The 23,800-nt window shown below is 43.4% G+C and overlaps 1 long non-coding RNA gene across 1 annotated transcript; it reads left to right on the forward strand.

Moving 5' to 3' along the window:
• The first annotated feature begins 13,239 nt into the window (after nucleotides 1–13,239).
• On the forward strand, nucleotides 13,240–17,147 carry LOC113972749. The gene is made up of 3 exons (XR_003535987.1): nucleotides 13,240–13,752; nucleotides 13,999–14,165; nucleotides 14,731–17,147. It is a non-coding gene; the product is annotated as an uncharacterized LOC113972749 (long non-coding RNA).
• The last annotated feature ends 6,653 nt before the right edge of the window (nucleotides 17,148–23,800 follow it).

The raw sequence follows: 23,800 nt of genomic DNA on the forward strand, positions 1-23,800 counted from the left end.
TGTTTATGTACAGCCTGATCAAAGTACTTAATGACAGGGTTAATTTCTACGTATAATGAGGAAGTCAAGACAGGAGACAGGTACTGTGTAATCGAATTTTTCATTTTGGAATTTGTTTCTCTTCATGTAGGGCTTAGCTTTGATTTTTATTACCATTAATGTCTGCATTTACTGTTCTTTCTGGTTTCTCAGATGAGTTAAACCTACTGCGGAAACAGCGGAGGCACTGAATTGTTCCAACAGCTTCCATGGAAGTATGATGATAAAGTAAAGAGAGTCTATAACTTCTCTGCAACAGGACCTCAAAGTGCAGTTTGGTTTGGGGGACCAATAAAATTGCACTACTTAAACAGTCTCCTGAGACATCTGATCCTCTTTTTCTGACTCAGTAGGTATATACACAGACATGGATGCTTAGATATCTCTGTACATAGCCAGAGAGACAAAGATAGTGTTAGAATCTGGAAATCTTATAGTTTATGAAGTGTGTGTCTTCAGCAAGACTTTGCAGACATAAACGAATCCCCAGAGCCTTCCTTTGAAAGAGCTCATGGTGAAAAAAAATGGTCCTCATTTCTCAAAAGATGGAAATGGAGTGTTAGATCTGCATTCGCCCTGCTCATTTTGGTTTTCATTTTTAGATGCACTGAGCACTGTGAATATTTCTGGACATTCAGAAATCTAGGGGTACAGAAGTGATGGAGGCCCTACAAAACATGTCTCTTGCTGAGGTAGCCATCTTCAGGAATCAAGCTGGAAGTGGAGATGAAATTAAACCTGGGCATATCCATCTCACCCTGCATCCACTGTTTTTCTCTTTTTCTAGCACTCTGTAAAATTCTTGAAAAATAAGGATTTAAAAGTTCATACTAAATTTTGTGGCCCATTGTTACCCAAGTTTCCTTATAGCTGAGGTAGAAATTCTTCTTTGTGAGGAAAGTGTGCAGCTCTATTAGCACCACTGTGCAAGCTGTAGTTTGTGAATGCCGTGGTAGGCTTTGCTCATGCTAATTTGGGCTCAGTCATGCACCTTCTTTTCCTCTTTTACATGCAAATAGCGGCTGTGTCAGTCTCTGGGATGCCTGCTTGTTCCTTTAACGGAGAGATTCCAGTTCATACCTTCAACCAGTGCATTTGTGCGTGGGCAGAGGTATAGCGCAGTGGTACAGTTGCTGACAAGGAAAGAGCTGTGATGGAGGTTGGAACAAGTTAGTGAAATAGAGAAGTCTTAAAAGAAGACTGAGCATTTCTGGAGTGTTTTCATTTATTCAAAAAAAAAAAGGGCATGGATGTGGAGAAGAGCAGAGATCTACACAAAATGATAATCCATAATCCTACCCCCATAAAAAGGAATCTCTTGGTTGTCAGAGATCCATTTCTTTCTTCTGAACACAAGGGTTCAGGCAGCAGCCCTGAGGCTGGAACAGGTCAGCCACCAGTCCGAGCAGCTGGGACTGTGTGGGCTGAGTGCAGGTGTTTGGATTCCTCACCTTAGTACCCCGGAGCTGAGGGGGCTGGGATGGTGAGCTGTCTGGGTGGGAGCTGTGGTGACTGCAGGCACCATGCTCCAAGTTCCTTGGCCTTCCCAAGCCACTGGCTGCTCTGCTGCTCTGCTCTTCCAGCATTTTCCATGGTGGGGTACAGCATGTCTGCCCTGCTGAGAAGGCAAGGAGGTTCATGGTATTTGCTTGGGACCAGCAGGCAAATTGAGTATAAAGCATTATTGGCAGGATGTTATTTCCTCATCTGTCTTTAGCATTCTCCTCCGCTTTATGGTTATGGATACCTGAACCCAGCCGCTCCCTTACTCTTCCTCTTCTGAAAGGCCTTTCCTGCTCTTGTGTCACATTCGTCAAGGCAAAATGAAATCAGATAAAATAACTTCCATGGCATTGCTTTGGATGCCAGTTAACTTAATGAAGAAAGTTGGCATTAGTAGCATGCAGGCCATGCAATGTAAGTGTTGTACAACAAGGACCTGTTTAAAAGGGTGTTTGATTTAAGGTGCAAGGATTTCCAGGAATTTGGAGTGCAAAGTTTTCTAGGAACGTCAGGTCAAAGAAGTATGATGTCCCCGTGAAGTCCTTGATTGAGTCCATAGGAGGCTTGCCACAGGGGTTTTCAGAAGGTGACAGCTCACCTTTTGGAAAGCCTTGGCTTGTGTTTGTCTGTTCTCTCTTGCAAAGACTGCCTTGCTGTCAGTGCCACAGCAGGACTCAGTGTATAGCCAGGACTCCGTGTACAGCCAGAACTCAGCATACCTCTGCTTCCTTGTGTGTCCATAGGCATCCTTGGGGGCTGTAACATGATAACTGTGCCTCTGACTTGCTTTAGAATCTACTTGATTGTAATCCCCTCTGTGTGTCTACCACTGACAGAGGTGGGGTAAGGGGTGGAAACGTGCACGTGCTTTAGTCATAGTGATGGCATGAAAGTGATGCCATCTTTTTATAGGGAAGGTCGTTAAACACCTCTCTAGCCTCTCCACTGATCCATGGGGAAACAAGGCTGTGACCTGTAAGGTTACCACTGACTTTGAATTTGACAGCACTAAATTAGGTGGGTAATATGTTGTGACACAATAGGATGAAATCCAGGCCCTAGTAATGGCAGTGGATTTTGGTATTGATTTTGGAAGTATTTTAGGATTTCAGCTGCAGAAATTAGTGGCAAACCCCACTATGAAATAATCAAGTTATTTCCTATCAAACAGGCTCTTCAGCAACATGGTTATTCCAGAAAATGCTTTTCAAATGGAAATTTATCCTGTTGTAAAGGAATATCTTGAGCTAATGACCCCACAAAGTAATACATGCATATAATACAATTACTTCCTGTCTATTAAAAACTTTTGAGTAACAATGTGGGTGGATCTGGTTATGCTGTTCTGTGCCATAATGACAATTTATCCAAAGTTGTTGTCTGGCCTAAGTTTTGCAAAAATACTTGGTCTTTACAACCTTTGAGAAAGGGAGATATTCTCACCTGACATGTCTACAAGTAACTTAGATCAGGTTATTGATCGGTCCTATATATGTTGCTTTCCAGTGGGAGGATGAGATGGAGAGGCCAATCCATTACTGCAGCCATCTACCACTGGAAAGCAATAGCACTAATGATACAGGTTTTCAATAGCTGATTTATATTATCCTGCAGTCAACAAGAACTCATGATTTTGTCACTGTAATGTTTAAAGCAACACTCCCAAATGCTGGCAGGCCCCAAATCTGACCCTCTGTAACACTGCTGCTGTGTTACGAGGGGGTGAAAACTTAACAAACCCCCACCAGTCCTCCAGAGTATGGTCTGGACAAGCTCTTTGCTTGCTGAGCAGTGGGTCCTCTGAGCCCCCAGTTCTGGGGGAGTGATTCCTGTTAAGACTCCCTATGGCTCCACCAGCTCCCCGGCACCGTGCCACCCAGAGGAAGGATGGAGGAGTTACAGTCCTTACTCAGGGAAATATTGCACTTAAAGTCTCGGTGACTGACTGCTAATTTGGTGATGATTGACAAGAAATCTGTGTTGGTGTCTATAAATGAGAGGCAGTAACTGGCTCCCCTCCTCTTCCTTCTAATGATACAAGTACTTTGGGCAGCACAGAGGAAGTGCCCGCAGAATCCAGCACGGAGCAGAGCTCCTGAGGGAGAGAGGGCAGCAGCGAGGAGCTGTGTTTGCTGGAGAAAACGTTTGGTGAGCCGCAGGAGAGCCAGCCTGAGCAGGTGGTGGGCACGGCCCCATCCTCTCCTTGGGTTGTGTCAGAATCTGGGAATGGTCACCTCAGAGTGCTCCATCACAGCAGGTCAGCTCAGCCAGGCTGGGGGCTTGTTTTGGGAGGTGCTGGTGGTTCCCAGCAACACGTGCAGGAGGTGAAGGCTGTGTGCAGAGCAGCTGGGAGAGGGGAGTGTAGGTGCAGTGTGGAGCTTTGCACGCTCACGTGGGCTGACCTGCAGGGACCAGCAGTGTCTTTTTGGACTTGTACACACCCTGTTTTCATGCAAATATTCCATGCGGATTTGTAACATGCGATGGCTGCCGAGCGTATTTTACACAGTCACAGTCTAGTGACTGAAGGATCCACTAATTAAGAAGTCCCTAATTAGGCTTTTAAATGATAAACTGTAATAGCTGTAGTGCAGCTGTTGTAAACTATAGAGTAAATTATACCCAGTTGAAAGAGGCTTTAATTACGTATTTATATAACATACTTTAAAGTCTTTGAAAGATAAAAGAATTTTTAGTATCTGCAATTAAAAAAACAAGGGAGTAACAACAGAGCTCTTAAACTAATGAAAGCAAGGAAATTCAAAGTTAATCTGAAAAACTGTGCTGGTACTTTCTTTTATGGTCATGATGTTCTAATTTTTGGGGGGATTGTTTTTGTTCTTTTTTGTTTTAATGACAGATGAGATAAAGGAGTATTTTCAGACAGGAGTTTATATCCCCTGCTTCCATTTTTCTAGCTTTTATAGGTCCATGTACAGCATTAATGATACTCGGCAAACTTTCTCCAGCTTTGTTTTTGCAGCAATCCTAGCAAGAAACCCTTATCTTGTCTCCTTGCATTCTGGTTTACGGAATGGTTGGTTGGACACATGCCATTTTGAAGTCAACAGGAGCTCAAAACCTGGTCCTATTTGGGCCTTGGAGACTGTGTTCAGGCCAAATCTAGCCTGCATGTTTTTGGTGCAGTGTTGACAGCCATTCACCATACTGGGCTTACCAAGTGGAGAAGAGGGTTGGATGTGTCTGGGACAATTCACCTATTTGCTGCCTCCACATAGAAGGTACAGACACTAGGCTGTGGTGTGCAGAGAGCTCATTTCCTTTAGCTGCTCTTAGGGACTGGCCTTCACAGCTGTAGGACCGAGCAGCCCATGACAGCCAAGCGAGGTAGTGCTGTTTTGCTTATTCCAGCCACATCCAAGTATTTTTATCTGGAAATGTCACAGTGAGGGAAATAAGGAATACAGTTCTCATAGTTAATTTTTATGGCTGATTAATTAGCCCAAAGAGTATTAAATTGTGCTAATGTAGTTTGCCTCTTCGATGCTGTCTTTTGACTTCAATGGAACTAAATACATGCTTAAAGTTAACTACATGCCTAAGTGCTGTGGTGAATCGGGGCCTAGGGCATTAATTAGAACTTGGCTCAGATTTACTTTCAAGGCTTTCCCCCCCTCTTTTTTTTTTTTTTACTCTTCAGCGCTCAGCAGTTTAATTGGTATGCAGATGTTCCCCTTTATTGCTGGCAGAGGCCTCTGTCACTATTCTGAAGGTACTCAAACATCAAGGCTGGTACAGTGGGCAGGAAGAAACCCCCCCTGAAGGCTTTCAAGCTTTGTGGGAAATAATGATGTATGAGACAGGGATTCCTTTGGAACCTGAAGGGAACATGACAGACAGAATAATATGGGAGGAAAACATTGTCTTCACAATTGAGACTGATGGTCTCATCTTGTCTCCTTGTTATTGTTACCAACCAAGACCGAGATGAGCTTTCTTATGAAGAACTTCATTTTGTGGCAGGTCCTATATGTTGGACACACTGTGCTCAGTGGTAGCTTTCCATCCAAGGTACAGATATTGACAGGCTCTGAGGAACCCTTTGAGGTGGTGGTTAGCTTAAAACCTAAAATTCCTTCCAGCATTGAGATGCATTTTGTCAGGAATGACAGTTGCAATTTGATAATCTTTTACCACTTTGCCTGCCTATCTCAAACTGCTTGCTGGAGGGGAGAAACCAGAGTTGTTGGGCACAGGAGTGTCAGCTTTATGAATCAGCTTTTCTCGCACTTTATTAATTTCACTTTCCAGTGGTTAGTGCATGTTTGCAAGAGACAATTGATTTGTACAGATCTGTGTAGGATGGAGCAAAGCTGGAACTAAAGCAGGAGTGCAAGTTGACAGCAATGCAATAGCTCTAATTGACAGATACCAAAGGCACTACTTAAAGCAACATTTCTTCTGGTGTTTAGGTTAGAAATGACCCTCAATTTGTCCTCGAGTTGCCATGTTCAAAAAGAAGTGTTTTCATGTATATTCATTTAGAATGGATTAACCGAAATACCAAGTGCTCGTTTTCTATACTTGTATTTTCAAGTTAGATGATTCAAAATGCTGTTGTGCAAGGTACAGGAAGATGTCTGCTTCTTAACTCCTCCAGAGTAAAAGCTGTCTTTCAGGGGACACTTCACACATGTGAGATTTGTGTTAGTATTTTTTGGCACCCACAGTTTGCATTTCAGCTAATGGGAGGCAGAAAGACTAATACACATGCTGCATGTTGTGGGTGCAAAAATGCAAATAGAAATTGCACCCACCCATGGAAAGGGCTGGGAAAATGTACCTTCTTGGATGTGAGCAGGGCAGGTTAGGAAACATCATCTTCCTTTTACAATTGTCTGTTACTCTTTACATTTCTGGAGAACTGGGATCTTGCTGTTAATCTTACAAAAATAGATGCTGTGGTGAAGCCTCAGGCATGAATAAAATTGGATGTTAATCTTAAAGCAGATTTTTTACAGCTATGCACTCAGAGCCAGTGAATCTAAATGATTTTGGAAACTCTGTGTTTGTTACTTATTTAGATCAAAATATACTGTGGGGAAAGAGGTCAGTGGCACAGGTACATGTGGGGCTCCTAAAAGTTGAGGAGATAAGCACAGCAAGCATTAGACATCTCTGGCTTGACACAAATAATAGGCAAAGCTGAAAAAAGCCTGCTGACAAGAGGAGTGGGTGTTGGTGGGTGACTTGCTGCAGTTTTAGAGCTGTTAAGTGTAGGTTTTTTAGCATTTTCATTATTTAAAAGTGGAGTGGTAGTTTCTTCACTCCCTCTGAAAAGTTACTAATTTACTCTGAAATACAGGGTAAGCCACAATGATTTAACAGATTTGTAATGTGCTTTAGAATGATTTCAAGTAACAGACGCCCTCCTTCTCTTCAAGCTTCCCACTGTCTCAGCTCTGCCCTCGCTCCTTTCTCTGTGTACATCTGCACCAAAATGCAAAGCAGGGGCTGCCCCATGCATGGCTTTCATCTATATCCAGTGTCAGCTGGAGAGCCTGGGTGGCTCTGACCACTGGTGCTTCCACAGGTTTCCCTTATTCCTGGAGTTCAGAAACTGAGTGGCTGTAACAAGCTGAGTTAGCTACGTTTGGATGTTGGGAATGACATCCTGCACTGTGGAGTGGTTCAAAAGCTGCAGCTCTGCAGGTACTGCTGCAGGTGGACAGACCTTCCCTGGAGGAGCCCTGACATGCAGAGGCTGTTTTTTACCTAGTGCCTGCAAAGTGCCTAGTGGAGCATGGTTAAGGACTGTGATTAAGTTCCCCAGGATGCTCCTGGGATACAGGCAGCATTAAGTAATCTGCAGTCTTCTGTGTCTGATTCAGAGAAGGCAGCAGAGTTGTGTTCCTGAGAGCTGTCCAACAAAGCAGGCAGCCTGCAGGGGTGGAAGGTGCTCAAGGATTGTCTCCTGTTGTCAAGCTGAACAGGTCTCAGCTATCCCCCGTTCCAGCTGATTCATGCCCACGTACTGCTGTGCTGAACAGCCATGCCATGGCAGGATGCTCCAGCTGCAGGCCTTCTGCATGGGTGATACTTAAATCTGATGGAGCCTCACTGAGAAGGAGCTGACCTTGCATTTACTCAGAGAGGTCTCTGGTGGTTTGTGGTAAGGAATTGGGACCTGGGGCTGAAGCCACAACCTCCAGGACTAAACCACAGAATTTACACAACTGCCAAGGCCTGCCCATTTGCCTTCTCAGCTGAAGGTCTGTGTCATCACACAGCTGTTGCTCTTCTGTCTGCTCTTGTTGTTGTTTGAGGGAAGAATCCATTTGTTCAATATAGCAATGATGTCTAGCTCAGTTTAATTTTCTTGGCTGCTGCTGTTTTGTTCATAATCAGTGCGTCCATGGGTTTGTTTAGTACCAATAACCAAGGGTAGAAATACTTGAATGGAAAGCTAAGTGGAAGTGCAGAGGTTCTGGAGGACTCCAGGGTTTCTTTTGCTCTTCTTTTTTTCCCTGTGCTAGGAGGCATGGAGAACACTTGTCCAGTCATGACTGAAACTATTCAAGATGCACAGTCCTGAAATGTCACCTTAAGTTTCTGTTGCTCTCTGATGTGGATCCTGTCTTCTAGCAAACTTTATGGACAACAGCTTTTGTTACAAGGAGAGATGGTAAGTTTGTGCACTCAACTTCTTTTTGGAAGAATATTTTATTGTGAAACCTTTCTTTATCCAGAGGCTTGAGCCTTTGATCTGGAAGCTTACAGGGTGGGTAAGTGCAGCTGTATTGGGCTGGATAGATGTCACCCTCAGGGATTCACACATGTAACTCTCCTTGGCCTGAACGGGAGAAGAGCCAGAGTTTGTTCACTTTCACTTTCTGACATTGAGAAAAAGGAATGCTGTTCTACAGAACCTATAATTTCTTCCCAAGTAGATGATGACTAAAGAAGGCCTGAGCTGACTATAGATAATCTTATATTTACTGGAAATGAATGTAACTCATAACTCTTATTTTAGCACCAATCTGGAACACTACAGTGAACAGATTTATAATGTCTGCCTCTTCCTTACCTTGGCATTCTGGCATTTGTGCACTTATTGCACTGATACTGCACATTCTTGCACTGGTAATTGGGAATTTAATGAAGCCCAAATGAAAGGTGAGGAGGTAAAAGGTAGATACTTTCAGAAACAAAACTATTCCTTTTGTGTGCTCCATAATCTTATTTTAGTTCTTAAATATGGTTTTATTCTTCTGATACTAAGGGTCTCAGCACTGATTTCAGTATATGTGTCATCAGCAGAGTTAATAACTGTTTTAAAAGTTGCATGGTCCTTTGTTCCTGCATTGAAAAGATCTAAATTCAGCCATGTGTTTCTAGACTAGACACTTACAGAAAGGCCTTTTCTGTGTTTATAGAAGAGCAGATTTAATCCGGAAGTCATTGAGATAAACCATTCAAGAACTTCCTTATTGTGATTTTTGGAGTTACTCTGTGGGACTAAATTGCATGTTTTGAGGTATTGAACATAAGGGCACTTGAAACCTTAAAGAAGTTTAAATGTAGATGATAATGAAAATGTTACTGGTATTTGTGGATCGGTTGATAATGCTGACATACTAAAGTGATATGAAATATTTCTTAGATTTCCTGGACAGTGCCTTACTTTATTGTAGTAACATGATCCTTGATATACATTGATGATACATTTACCTTTATAAAAAGTTTTTTAGTAATCCAATTGCCCTGAAATGCCATATCCAAAGTATGTTTATTACAGAACACAGAGTTGCTGTCTGCCAAGTACTATCTCAATTATAGCAACCTAAGCTAAGAAAACACATTTGGAAAAAACATGCTAAGCAGTGGTGGTGGGTTTTTTTGGGTTTTTTGTCTTTTTTTTTTTAAACGTTCATGAATAGTTGGAGTTGGTGTTTCAACTAAATTTCTTTCACCCAGATTATATGCAAATTGCAGGATTCTTTAAGCATAAGTCATATGCCAGAAGTATGGTATTAGCATTTCTTTTAATTAAAATAATTTTGGAATAGGTACCTTATTTGGTGAAGTGCCTCCCTTGTCATTCATCACTGTGTAACATCTCTGTAGAACTGCAGTAACTAAGGAAGGAAAATACTGGAAAGTGTTTCTTGGAGCTGGGTTTGGCCTTTCTGTAAAAAAAAATAAAAGCTGGTTTTTGTTCCTTACTTTACCCTGTCCTTTTTGTGCTGTAGTGTACTGGAAGAAAACAGTAAAGGTGAGCACTAGCTGAGCTGTGAATTCCCTTTGGACCAGACTTTGGGAGTCTCTGCTCTTACACATGTTTTGGTGTTACTTTTTCCTGAGGGGCTTTATTCTCAAGATCTCAGAATATTTTCTTTCAATGAGATTTCACATAGTTTGATAAATGTTTGGATAAATTTCATACCATCTTATCAAAGCAGACAATAGTTCTTTCTTGAGAAACCGAGCTTAAATAAAATGCTCATTTATGTTGGTGAGATAATAATTAAGACTACAGATCCAAATCAGTGATTTGTTTTTCTGTTGCAGGAGTAGGCTGAATCAAAGCCTCTGTCAACAACTAGGGATGAAATACTGAATTAACATACCAAACAGTAGCACACTAGGAGCATAGTCTTCTACTTGGAATAGTGTTGAGCTACTGCTCACCGAAGCTCTGGAAACCTTGTGAGGCTCGGACAAACACAGGGCATCCTCAGACAGCAGGGATATTGCTGCTCTCTGAGCACTGTACGCTCTGTGTTCATGGCTGATGGAAATATGCCCATTTTTGGGGGAGCTTGGTGGTATGGGAGACAGTCACAGGTGCTCTAATAGGATGGCTTATTGCTTTCTTGTGGAGCAAGGTAGAACTGTTCTCTTTTGAACCTGCAAAACTGGTATAATATTAATTAGACTCTCATCAGGTTGCATTAGTGAAGCCTCATAAAACAAAAAAGGAAAGGCTCTATATCATCTATAGTGATGCTGAAACTTGGTGTGTCATTTATATGAAGTGAGTGAGCAGAGATCAGTAGCCATGAAGACACTGCTTTTCTGGAAATATGAAATATTTAGGTAAAATATCTAGGTAAAATCTGAACAGAAATTTGATTACTGCCTGATAAAATGGTGCTTCTTCCCTTCTAAATAGGTTTGATCCTCTCCTTAATGCAAGCCCCACACCTTCACCTAGATTCCTTCCTGGGCAGCTGCAGTGGATCTGAACACCAAGGGAATTTGGCCCACTGGATTCCTTTCCTTTCTCTGCAGTTGAATGAAAAGTGTGCGTCTTTGAAGAACAGCAACTGAAAGAAATATTGATGACTGCCAGAGCATCTACAGAAAAGGATAAGAAAATTACTACAACAGTGAAGACAAAGGGGCTTTGTTAACTCTTTCTTGTAGGTTGTATATATTAATAGAAACAAGTAAAGTTTTGTATTTTTTCGGAGAAACACACAAGGCTTTGAATTGTATTGTTTTAATTGCAGCTAACTGAATGAATTAAGTGGAAAATTGCACACAGTACTTTGATTGTCTAATTCTCTGTATGTGAGGCTTTGGGAACAGTTTGTTATTATAAAAGAATAGTACTAACAAGAAAACAACCAGCATGTAATTGCTGGGTTGAGGGGCAGTTTGGGGAAGGCTGATACTTATTTATAAATTATTAAATAAAAGCACATAATAAGTGGATCATCTCTCACTGCCTCCACACTTCATACATTACTCATCTTCCTAAATTTCATCTTTTTGTACTCCCTTAGTCCATTGCTTCTTATAACCAGTGCAGGCATCAAAACCACCCACGTCCAGGAAAGGAGATGCCTGTGCATTTGTTATGATGGCAATTTTGGTTATGGGACTCATCTAAGAATATGAACCTTCAGTTCAAGGACAGAAATCTTGACTGGACTTTTAAAGGTTGTTTTACATGCCTAAATACACACGAGCACCTGGGACTGTTTTCAGGTAGCTTAAACTCTGGCCAGTGTTTCAACTTGACTAGGTACCTTTGCTGATTTACAGCCAGCCTCTACCCTAAATGGAAGGACTGAAGAGCAATTTAGGCATTAAATTTACCAAGGTTCTCAAAAACACATTGGTTATGTAATTCCCATCAGTTTTGGTAAGAAAGAGGTAACTTCTGATTATCTCATATTGTTCTCACTGCTCACTAGTGCCTTACTACCTTAGGAAACACAACCACTTGCAAGACACAGAGAGGAGGTCGATGGTGGTTGGGCTCACCAAGAAGGTAGAACAGTATTTCATCCTCAATGTTTTTGGCTATTTCAACCCTCCTGGAGGATGGAGTTGCCATTCGTCCTTCCAGAATAAATTTGAGAGCTGTCTTCTAGGAAAGCAAGGTGTCTCTGTTTCAGAGGACCCAGTTGCTAACCGGTTGCACTGACACCTAAGCAGTTCCTCACATGCCCATGTAACAAGGGGGTGGGTAATGTCCTGGCCTCACAAGTGAGGTGCATGTCCTACAGACTGAGGGGGCATCGTCTGGGGATGGAAAGGTGTGCCAGCACCTGGATAGCTGGCTCTGCTGGACATATCTTTGAGCTTGCTGTGCTGCTATATACTATGACATTTGTGCTGTATAAACAAACCACACTGTTAAACCACTTAAACAGTGTTTATGCAATTTTAAAATGGTAGAGGCTTAATTTTTTACTTCATCTGTAGGCTTATTAAAACTTATGTGTCCACACTGAAGTGGTGTGAAAAGATTAAATTGCTAATCCTGGCTACCAGCCTAGATGATGTGAGACTGTTGCACAGAAAGTGCCTGAGAGGTGGAACTGGGCAGAGTTTAGCTTTGCATAGCTCTTGCCAAAGAGTTGCTTGGTATCCCTGTCACTGTTTTTTGAAGTCCAAAAATATTTCCTCCCAAATAATAACCTATTTTTCTTCAAGAGAATACTGCTGCATCTATGAAAGGTCTTGGCTTTTACAGTAAGTCTGGTTTGTATAGTTTCCTCTCTATATGTGTGTTGTCTGCAGAATTACCAACAGTCATAATGAAAAACACAGTTTTGTTACAGGAGCTTTCAATAGTGGTTTTTAGTAATTTAGAAAATATTGGAGCTACTTCCAACAAATGAAAAAAAATCGAAGCAGCTTTGAAAATGTTGATAACACTTAGGGAAATAAATCTTTGGTTTTAACCCTGCTCTGTTATTCTCTCTCTGATACTAAAACCAATATAAAGCACTACTGATTTCAATCAGCTCAACGGGAGATACTGTATGGCTTCCACCCAACTGTCCCCTGGGTTGGGGGGCTAAATCTCAGCTCTGAGCTCATACAGCTTTGGCTGGGTTTTATGGGACAGTCTCTCTTCAATCTTTGTGTGCACTGTGAAAGCTGTCCTCGTTGCACCTCTTTTTCCAGCACAACGTGGGAAAGTTCCTGGACTAAATTCTCCTCTATCAGAAAACTTGTATGGGAGGCACTCAAAATGTAAGGCCTTTCAAACCCTTGTGAGTTCACAGCATTTAAAGATAAGATCACAGTATTGCCAAGAAATGTGTCTTGTTGAGGCCCACAATTAACTTTATCAAAAGAAGGAATCTTATTTTTGTCTGCTGTGGATAGAGGTTGCATCTCAATGCAGCCTAAAGTTAAAGATAGATATAGCGTCTGGTTCAGATCACGATATGATGAAAGATTCAGGTTAATTAGTATTTATTCTTAGTTTATAGTTATTCCTTTTGGCTTGAGCTAACAAGCAGGAGTTGGAGCCCCACAAAGTTGTGTCTCCTGGGATAAGAGATGAATGAAGGAGACGGTCTCTGTGGCAAAAACATATTTAGGGAGATGGGGATGTCAGTAAGAAAGACTGGCCATTGCCTTGGACTTTGATAGCCCACAAGGGAGGATGCTCTGAGGGATGGCTCAGTGCCAGCAGGGAAGACTGAGTGTAGGCATGGACTGAGGCATCCCACAGGTCCATGGAGAAGGGGAGGTGTCCCAGGTCCCCGCCTCATCCAGTGCCTTCACACCTCCATGTCCACACAACCCCTGTCCACCACCTGTTTCCCTTTCTGGATGTCTTTGGCCACAGGAAATGGTTGTGCAAGGCTGAGCCAGCAGCTGGCCAGCTGCCAGCCTGTGGAGAAAGCTTCCCAGAGCTCCTCCAAGGCTTTCAATTCCCCTTTCTTGCCACTGTTTCCTGCAGCACCACACAGGCTTTACCAGCAACAACACCGCAGTGTAAGTCCAGCCGTTCATCTTAGATAGAGCTGTTTTTCTCTTGATGTCTCCTAACTGCTTCCACAGACAGGAGGAGCCCACTGGCTGGAGAGCAGCACTCCTCGCTTTTCAGTTCCCATTTTTACACACTTCCCCCCCCCCCCCGTTGGTGTTCAGTTGAAGTTGAGATGTTCCTAACAGGATCTCCTGTGTATTTGAGCAGAACACCTCTTTTACAGTAACCTCACGGGCTGTTTGTACCCTCAGCCACTCGAAGAGTGGGGGGAATTCTCTGGCTTCGCAGGTTCCAGAGGCCTGGGCAAGGGCAGACCCATGGTGGGCAGGCTCTGGGGCTCCTGCCCCACAGCCATAGGGGTGCACTTTCCTGCTCTCCGACATGATGGTCTGGGTCCTCCCAGCAGGCGAGGCTGTTGGTATGAAGGGCTATGGGGAGGGCATTCCTGAGGGGCTGCGGAGATGGCGGGCAGGCTGTGGGCGTCACTGGGCTGAGGCAATGGAGGTGATGGCGGGCAGGCTGTGGGCGCCTCCTGTCTGAGAGGATGGCGGGCTGTGGGTGTCACTGGGCTGAGGCGATGGCAGGAGGGCTGTGGGTGTCACTGGGCTGAGGCGATGGAAGGTGGACTGAGGGTGACTCTGGGCTGAGGGGATGGCAGGAGGGCTGTGGGTGTCACTGGGCTGAGGCGATGGCAGGAGGGCCATGGGTGTTTCTCGGCTGCCATCAGGGCATGGATGGAGTGAGGCAGCTTTTACCTTGTGGGCATGGCTGCACAGGCCAGCCAGTGTACGTCGATTTGTGACTTCTCCCCTGCCCTCCTTTCTGGAAGTGTTTGCTTCAAAGTCTCAACAAGACCTAAGTTCAATTCCCTTAACGTGGTTTTGGCTCTTTCCTTCCTGCCCCCCAGGCCCTGGAGATGCCTCAGGCAGGCTGTGAGATGAGGCTGAGCTTGCAGTCCCCCTTCCTGATGCTTCTGTTCACAGGGGCCTCTGAGGAGCTGTGGGGTTCAACAGAGATAAGATAGCACAAACTAGGTTTTTGGATGCAGGTTCACTTGCAGAAGGGCAGTAAAAGGGCCTTCAAACTTGCACATAAGTAAAATAGGGGGTAATTCTCCCCTGGAAACACCATAGCAGTCTCTGAAGGGATTCCTGAGAAGCAAACTCCAGCCTCAGAGTGAGGTGCTGGGCTTTGCAAAACCTTGGTCTCTCACTTCTGCAGCCTGTGGCAGCTAAGCAGGAGCCTTGGTGAACAGAGCTTGTTGCTTTTAGCACAGGAAAATCCTAAGCTTAAAACAAGCTATGTATAAAAAATGTTGAGAGCACCCATTTCAGTGCTTATGCCACCATAAAGAAACTACTAAAATAAAGAAAAGCAGGAAAATGCTTAATTGTGGAGCTTTATTACGTCCTGGTGTGCTGGTGATGAAGGCCTATTACCTCCTGCAGCCTCTGCAATGAGTCTGACAGCTCTGAGAGAGCACAGACCTGTTCCAGGGTTGAACATGGACATAGTTGTTGAGTATTAATGTCTAATTATTATACCTGATTTTCAGAGTGAGACTTTCTTTCAATATGAAATGTGTATTTTTACCCTTTTCTGAACTGTTATTTCAGACATTGTACAGGTTCAAGATGACTATATTGAATGTTAGTAGGTACATACTGAAGAGGATAGGGCTGAATTCACTTTTTGAAATAACTCTTCCACCACAAGGATTAATATCTAGTGCCTTCCTTTTAACTGATGGCTTCTATTCTGTAGTATAAATTTCTGGTAGTGTCTCTGGATTATATTTGTAAGTATATTTGCCAAAGTTATATATTGAATAATTCCTCTATTTCAAGAATGCCTGAAATGACCACATACAGAATGTAATTAAAAATGAACATACTACATTATTCTGCTTTTCTACCAGCTTTTTAACATCTTACTAGGAAATACCTTTTCCTGTCTTATTACATTTTCTATATAAATTAATGTCATTGACATGAAGAAAATAAGCATATTTACTGAGGGGGTTGGCTAAAACTATTAATTTGTGTTAGAATATTATGAAGCATTATTTCCACATCACTAGCTGTTACAGAACCCAACCAATCAAATATCATGGGGAAGCCTGTGGTTTTCAAGTATTTGGGGTGAATGGAAAGGAAAAGATTATAGAAGAGACTTTTTTTCATGGGGTATTGACTGGTTGACAAGTCAGACCATATATATTTTTCTGTCCTCTGATGGCTGGTCAGAATTAAGCAAAAGATGTCTTGGAAAAGAAAGGAGATGTTTTAGATTCCCAAACATGATTAGTTTTCACCTGATGATTTTCATATACTCAGCTCTTTGATTTAGGCCTGTGATTGAGTTTCCACTCCAGAGAAGTGGAGCATGACTGAAGCAGAGATTGACACTATGGCAGGTTTTGAGGGCTTTCAGCAATGCCCTTGACAAACACAGCACAAGTGCCAAAGTACATGTGTTTCTTGAGATAACACTTCACCAATGTTATGTTAATTCCTCAACTAGTATAATTACTAAGACAGTAAAAAGCACTTGGAAAGAATATCTTTTCCCAGAAGTTTTGGTTGAATCTACCTTACCAGACAGGTATGTTCTTATCACACACTCTGTGCAAGGAGAACACTCCCTAACAGTAAAAAACTAGCAGGACACAGCTGCCCACCAGACAGTCTCTCCAAAGTGAATGACATTGTCCAAGAGAGAGAAATTTATTTGTGGACCTAGGAAAAATCCCCGCTAAGGAAGGTATGTTTGAAATTATGTCTTTCTTGGAAGAGCTCTCAAACAGTATGGGCCTGAGAATCCCCAGCCTTTTCTTCTTCCTTACTTTGAGCTTTCTGCTACCTTGGTAGGAGGTCTCCTTTTTATGGGTATTGGTTCCTAGGAATTGAATGTAACTTTTGTCTATTGATGGGATTTGCAGCATTTGCAAGATGACTCTTTCCCACTGCCCTGAATGCTTTCCCATTCTGCATGGACGATGCACATGTTATTGGTCTGTTTAGATTATTTTTCACCAGAAATAAGTTCTATTTCATGAAAGTGGAGAATTGTGGAGAAAATTTACTGACTGCTAATACAGCTTGGGCAGATGCTTAACAGAACAGTAAAATAAATACGTGCTTTGAAGTGTTTCACTTTCTCTCTATACCCCCCATTTTTATCTTTGCTAAAATTCAGGCTGTCAGTGTTGGTACCCTGTTTTGTCGTTGGCCCTTCTGAGTGTGCTTGGTAAACTGCTGAGCTGAGTGCATTTGGGAGGGTGGGCCCTATGCTGGTGTCATTGCAGTCTGTGATAGAATGAAAATAGCTTTTGCGCCAGTATTTCGGTGTTTCTAGGGAGGTCCTTGTAGAATCAGGAGTGGGCAGATGCTGTAGTGGGCGTGTAGCCTAAATCATGTTCTGTAGATGCTCACATGGATGAGGCTACCATAGCGTGGGGGTTACTGCCGTGAGCAGCAGCTCCTCCAGTGCTGTGGGCTCTGCTTTGTTTGGAAAGAGGTAGAAAAGACAAGATGGAGAACCTGCCCTTGACACCAGGCTTTCCTGTCTTTAGGAAACCAGCAGAGCAGCCCATTGCTCTCTGGCATTGCCAGTGCATCACCCTAGAGAAGGTGGGTGTCTCATTTGAAACACACCACTTTCTCTTTTCAAAGAACTCTCTCCAAGCCTCGGGGACCATATGTTTCTGTCCTCACCAAGGAACTGCAGAGACACCCAACTATGCAATCATCTTTCCCTCTCCATATTCTAGGGAGAATGTTGGACAATCAATTCCATTAAAGCCGCTCTTGTGCTTAGGTAGTCAGGCTCTATCTGTTCAGACATATCTGTGAGACCAACAAGCCAAGTGAAGGCTTCAGCACTCCTGGGGCTCCTGCGTTCCTCCCTGTGGACCTTTCAACCTATTAAACTCGCCTCTGGAAGAGCCCCGCTTTTCCCCTTGGAGATTGTGGTGTGCAGAATGGAAAATTTTATTTAAGTATTAGACTTGTCATTCCGTAGACTTTCATACCTATCTCCAAGTCAAGGTGCTTCTCTCAATTCTCTCTCTCTCCCCCAGCACAGTAGAACTATTTGCTTCAGTAAATCCCTTGACCACACTGTCTGTTGTGTGGCCCTTATTGCACCAACATCCAAACTGTTCAAGATCTTCCATGAATTTTGTTTATGTTTCTCACAGCAGTTAGAGAAGTGATGCTTACCGAGAAAACATTAAAGCAACCAAAGAGCCACTGAGGCTATAGAACGCACTGAAGGAGCATTCCACTGCTCTCCTGGCTCCCCAGATGGGATGTCCTAGAATCTGCAGCTGCTTTCCCATCTTACTTTAACTCTCTTAACAAGGGTGGAGAAGGAAGCAAGAAGAGAAAGATGTTTCCACAATGATTGCAACATGCTGTGATGTGCAAATTCCCTCTCCCTGCCCTGTGACAAGCCTGGTGTAGGTCATAAAGTGCTGCAATCCTTATCGGGGCTTTTTGGGCCATTTTTAAAAATAATTCCATCTTTGCTGTCACGTCTTCCTCCCTCGCTGAAGGGGGACTGACTAATTAGCAATGGTTCAGTGGCAGATGCTATTATGAAAAGGGTTGGATGGTGATTTAACTGGGAATAAAATCATCTTAAAGGTCCAGGCAGACATTTTCTAACCTCTCTGTGATACGGACTCTTGGCTGGTGCATGAAACCAGCCCAAACAGCTATGAAAGGATAAACCCTTTTGTGTACATATGGCTGCTCCCCTTCCAAGATGATACCTGTGGCCTTAAAATTGCAACCTGTGCTAGTACTCTCTGGTGTATTAAAAGCAAAAATGGCATTGACTGATGTGCCTACTAATGTTTTCTATTAGGAGAATAATATGCCAGGGTTGATGGTAGTTACCTGTGTCACTCCTCTGTATGCAGTTAGCATGCAATCAACATTGGTTGTTTTCTTCTCACTCTGAAATCACATTAACATTAGTCATGTAAAAAGCTGTATTTTGAAATAAATATTTATCAACATATCCTATTGTGGTTTATTTTTAGTCTGCTGATGTCTTTGACTACTATCTCATATGACCATGACATTTGTAAACAGAAGAGGGAGGGTGTGTCACTGGCCTTTACGTTGGTATTTTGCTGGTAATTGTTATCAGATCGTGATATTCACAGGTCTAACCCTACACTCTAATTGTAACAGTGCAGATAGGAGAGCTGTAGCTTGAATTCCTGTGACTACCAGCTCTTCCAGTTGCTTTTAGTTTGTTTTGCAGAGGAATGATTCAGGTGTGTAAATGTAGAGGACTAGTGCCATTTGAGGTGCTCATGCGTGTGGTACCTCAGCTCCATCTATTGCTGCAGAGAAGCAGTGGCCTCCCAAGTATTCTGTGCCATGGTTTCAGCCCAATGAAGGCATTCGAGGCTAAACTGTGTTGGACAAATTGTGCAGGCAACTGTCCCTCATCCCAGCTTTTTGCCAGCTGTTTCCCGTGGGTGTCACCAGGGAGATACCTTCAGCACCCAGCCATCTGCGACACCTTGTGAGGAGATCCTCATGCCTCCCACTGAGCAAGCACAGGCTCAGTCCTCTCAGCTACTCCCCAGCTACTGCGTCACTCACTGCAAACTTGGCGATTTGGGCATCCTACAGAGAAAGATGTACATAGTTTTTTTTCCCTTGTGATACTATTTGGGAAAGCTTCCTCACATGTATGAGAAAATACAGTGGTCTTGCCAGCAGAAGTAGGGAAGAGCCTGAAAGTGTTAAGTTAAAACTGCCATGCTTTAGTGTGTAATGAATTTGGCTCTTTATACATAATAGAAATGTATATATGTAAGTCAATTGTATCCACTGGTTGGAGGCTCCTGGAGCTCTCCTGCAGATCAGCGAGCAGTTTGGAGTTGTGTGGGCTGCAGCTTGGCCGGCAATGGGGGGCTGTGGGAGGTTGCTGCGAGACCCAAGAAAGCAGCTTGGCCCCTTATGTCCCTCCTTGTTTGTGATGACAAACTGTAGAGAGAGAAAATGACTCTCCCATTTATTACAGTACTTTCTCAGCACTGAACTGGTTTTCTCCATAGTAACTTCTGCAGCTGTCACAAGAGTGAGCACTGAGACTGTGGGGATGTGTCCTCCTCTATCTGAGGTGATGTTCAGGAGTTAGTTGGCAGATTTCATGCCCCAAACAAGAGACTGAGGCCACCAGTGGAGACATTTGTGCAGTCATCACACGGCATTGGACATGGCGTGAAATTCTATCAGGCCAGTCTGAAGGACACGGGTCTGGCAATGCAGCGCAGGCATCTCATCTTGGGTACTTCTCACCAGTCATGTCTTCTCAGGAGAGGGACAAGGGCTACCTGAGTGTGGCATGTCTTAGGTATGGGACTGCTACTTCCCACTTGTGCTACTGCTCACAGGTGCTATTGCTGCACACACGTCCAGGCTGCAGAGGGGTACAAAACTGCAGCCTTGTTCCCTTGCATGGCCAGGCTGTCCAGGTCATGAGTTTAACTGACCATGGGTAGTATTTTCAAAACAAATTAAGGGGTCTGTCCCCACCCATCTCTATTCTCATCCTAACACAGATTGCTGCACACCTTCTCAGCTTGTGTGAGCACTCACAGGGGTTATCCTGACTGTGCTGTGTCAGAGCTAATGCTTACTGTGCCTTTCCTAGCCTGGCTGATTTTGGCAAAATCCTGCCCATCCACTGCTGCAGGGAGGTTTAAGTTCCTAAATCCCTTTGTCTGCTTCAAAAAATCATAAGCTGCAGAAATAGAGAACCTAGTGGATGCATCTACCAGTTATGGAGTTAAGAATGAATGAAAAAGAAACAAAGAAATGTAAGAGACAGTCAATCAGCTTGTTGCCTAGGAGAGGAGGATTTTTGGGATGCCAGAGTTCCTGCTGCATTAAGGAAATGCAATGACAGGCCTGCAAAGCAAAAGAGAGCCAGAGGGCCTCGTCACTGTGTCACTGATGGCTTGGTTCAGACCTCAGCTGGGGTGAGTGGGTGGTGTCTATTGCCTTTGCTTGTCAAACTCCTGGTCACCAAACAACAAAGTGATTGTTAAAACCCTTCAAAATATTCTACAGGGCATGCATTTGCCCACGTTCATTGTAATTGTTTAAAGCAGGAGTGCTCAGACAATCTCTGTTCCTCCCAGCCCATGTGAGATCAGGGAGCTGCTTGGATGCACCTGCACCAGCAGGGAGGTCAGTGCTCGACAGACAGCCCTAACTCTCTTGGTTCACAGGGCATCCTGACTGACCTCCCTGCTCTCCCAGCCAAATTGAGAACAGCAGGAGGAGCCCCACCCTACTTCCCCACCTTTGGTTTTATCCTGAGGAATGGAAACTTTAAAATTCATTAAGTCAGTTCCTTCCATCAGCTCTTCTAAGCTGCCTTTCTCAATGTGAATGGGCATATACCTACTCCTGAAAAATGCACTTGCTGATTTAGTTAAAAAGAAACAAATCAATTCTTGGACTTCTGAGTTTTTAAGCTTCTTTAAGTAAGCAATAGATTTTTCAGAAGAAAAAAATTTACTAGGAGGTAATTCAGTGAGTCTCGATAGGAATAGCAGCAGCACTAGGACACCCAGTTTTAAATCTTGGTTTTGCCAGCATTTCAGAATACGTTCCTAGAAAACCAGCTAAATAATTTGTAAGACAAGAATTATCTTTCAGTGTATTCACAGTATACTTTTCTGATAAACCCAGAATGATGACAGGTTTGTTAAAACAGGAACAAAATTCACCCTGCTGGTGGGGTAATGTGATAACTAACTAAATAAAATGCTTTTGTAGTGGTTTTGACCCAGTGAAAAGGCAGCTGCTGTGAAATCACGGAGTATAATAGTATGTCTTAAAATAAGCTATTGCTGAAACGACCCTGTAGCACATTTTTATTGATTGAGTGAAAGGATGAGGCTGTCTTCATGTTCTTAATATTTTTGTTATCTGTCCTCAGTGAACTGAGAGAGCTGATGGAGAGGCACTGACTGATAAGTGATCCTGCTGTACAGTGAGATTTTGGTTAGTATTGGGAAGGTTTCCTCCCTTCCAGGATAAACTGAATGCTGGAAGAAGAGAATAGGGAAGGTCCCAAACAGAGGCCCTACTTTTAAAACAAACAAACAAACAAACAAACAAACAAACAACTACGGGAGTTTTTTTTTTCAGTTTGTGTCAGTAAGGCAGCCTTAGCATTTGTTTCATGGAAACCTCTGCAGTTGATCAAGACAGACGATGAGTAAGATCGTGCTCTGCTCATGAAAGCACCTTCTTCCAGAGACCACTGCCTGCTCCTGATCTGCTGCTAATTAGTCTCCGCCCTGTGATACTGAGTCATTATATTCTTTGCCCTTTTCCATGGCTGCTTTTGGTGTGGAAACTGAGACAAATATTGCTCCCCTTCTGGAAATTGTCATTATGTCATCAAGTTTATCAGTACCTGTAAGCCCAGACAAAAAGGGAAGAGATTTTTTTTTTTTGGCCAGTGATCTCTGACTGGAACGTTTTGAGGTCCAGCCATGTTGGGTGTTATGGTGATGCACCGCATAAGGCATCTGGCTAGTTTATGTAATGTCACAAATTATTTCATTTCTTAAAGCATCAAAGCTATTAAGCAGCTACTGTAAGAAAAAGGTGAAGGGATTCCACACTCAACGCTCTTCAGTACTTCTGTCAACAGCAGGTGCCTGTGTTTGTGCTTGCCCATAGCCTACCATGAGGAGTATTGCCTCCGGTCATGACTTCCCAGTTTATTACAGGATTGTGCAGGATGTTGCTCTACCACTTTCCTGCATCCTCTTGTTCCATTCATCACTGGATTAAACGCCTCCTGCCCAATGTGTCAAGTTCTGCTTTGGTTTGTTTTCTTGGTGAAGGAAGAAGGGAACAGGTTTCCAGGGTCACCAGTGTCTTTCCCCAGTATGACTGACTTCCTTGAATTCGACAGACATTACTACCACTGGGCTATTCTTGAGAACGTGTCCTTCTGCTGAACTGTGCTCGACTGAATCTGGTTCAGGCTTGGTGTTGTGACTCAGATGGGCTGGATAGAGACCCTTGGGACTCGTGGAAGCAATTAGCTTTAGATGACTGAGTTGGAAAGTTGCACAGTGGGTTACTGTAGCAGATGCATAATCATCCCATTACGCCTTAAACCCCTGAAGTGGGACAAGAGCCTCCTGGTTGTATTCACTGTGATGGGTGGCTGCAAAGCTGTGGTGGGTACGCCTAGCCACAGCAGCAAAACTGGGTCGTTAAAAACTTTAATTAACAAGTTACACAGATGGCAGTTTCCCAAGAATCCATGTCCCATACTGTATTGCTCCTTCCCCTGTTATGTCTGAATCCCCAGTGTCTGCTGTTTCCCTTTCTTCAGCACTTTGGAGCTAGGTGGCATCTTACCTTTCCAAATGGGCTTGTCAATTGAAAAATGCAATTTGCCTGGATGGCCAGCATGTGCCTTTGGTTTTGGCAGCTGGGAATCCTGTGCTGTTCTACCCGGTCAGCTCTTGGTGGGGAATCAAAAACACCAAAACATGTCTGGGCAGTGCAAGGAGTGTAAGGGTGTTCTCCTAGAGGGCTGGGAGGAGGCTCCTGAGCCCTCTGCACAGCAGCAAGTTCCAGCTTTTTTTCTTTGTTATGTTTCTGTGGGAATTGGGATGGCTGTGCCATCCTGGTGGAAGCAATTCCACCCGTTGCACGTGTACTGGACTGATGGGGACTGTGTCTGAAAAGGCTGCATAGGTGGTGACAACTGCCAGTGCCTAATTTGAAGAAAGGATAAGAAGATCATAATAAAATGATTTCTCTGTGACACAGCAATTATAAGAGTTGGAGTAGACCAAACATCTAGTAGCACTCCAAAGACTGATGGCTTTTTCTACTCTTTCTCCACATCCTTCTCTTAATAAGCATCTGTTGCAATAAAAACAAAGATACGGGAAGAGAGAAAGAGAAAGAACCATCTACACTTGTGTGAAATGTTAAAATAAAGGCAGCTTCCTTCAAACATACTTGATGAAACCATTCTATG

Source organism: Neopelma chrysocephalum, unplaced genomic scaffold (genome assembly GCF_003984885.1).
Source record: "Neopelma chrysocephalum unplaced genomic scaffold, ASM398488v2 Primary Assembly neopelma1_96, whole genome shotgun sequence".
Taxonomy (NCBI): domain Eukaryota; kingdom Metazoa; phylum Chordata; class Aves; order Passeriformes; family Pipridae; genus Neopelma; species Neopelma chrysocephalum.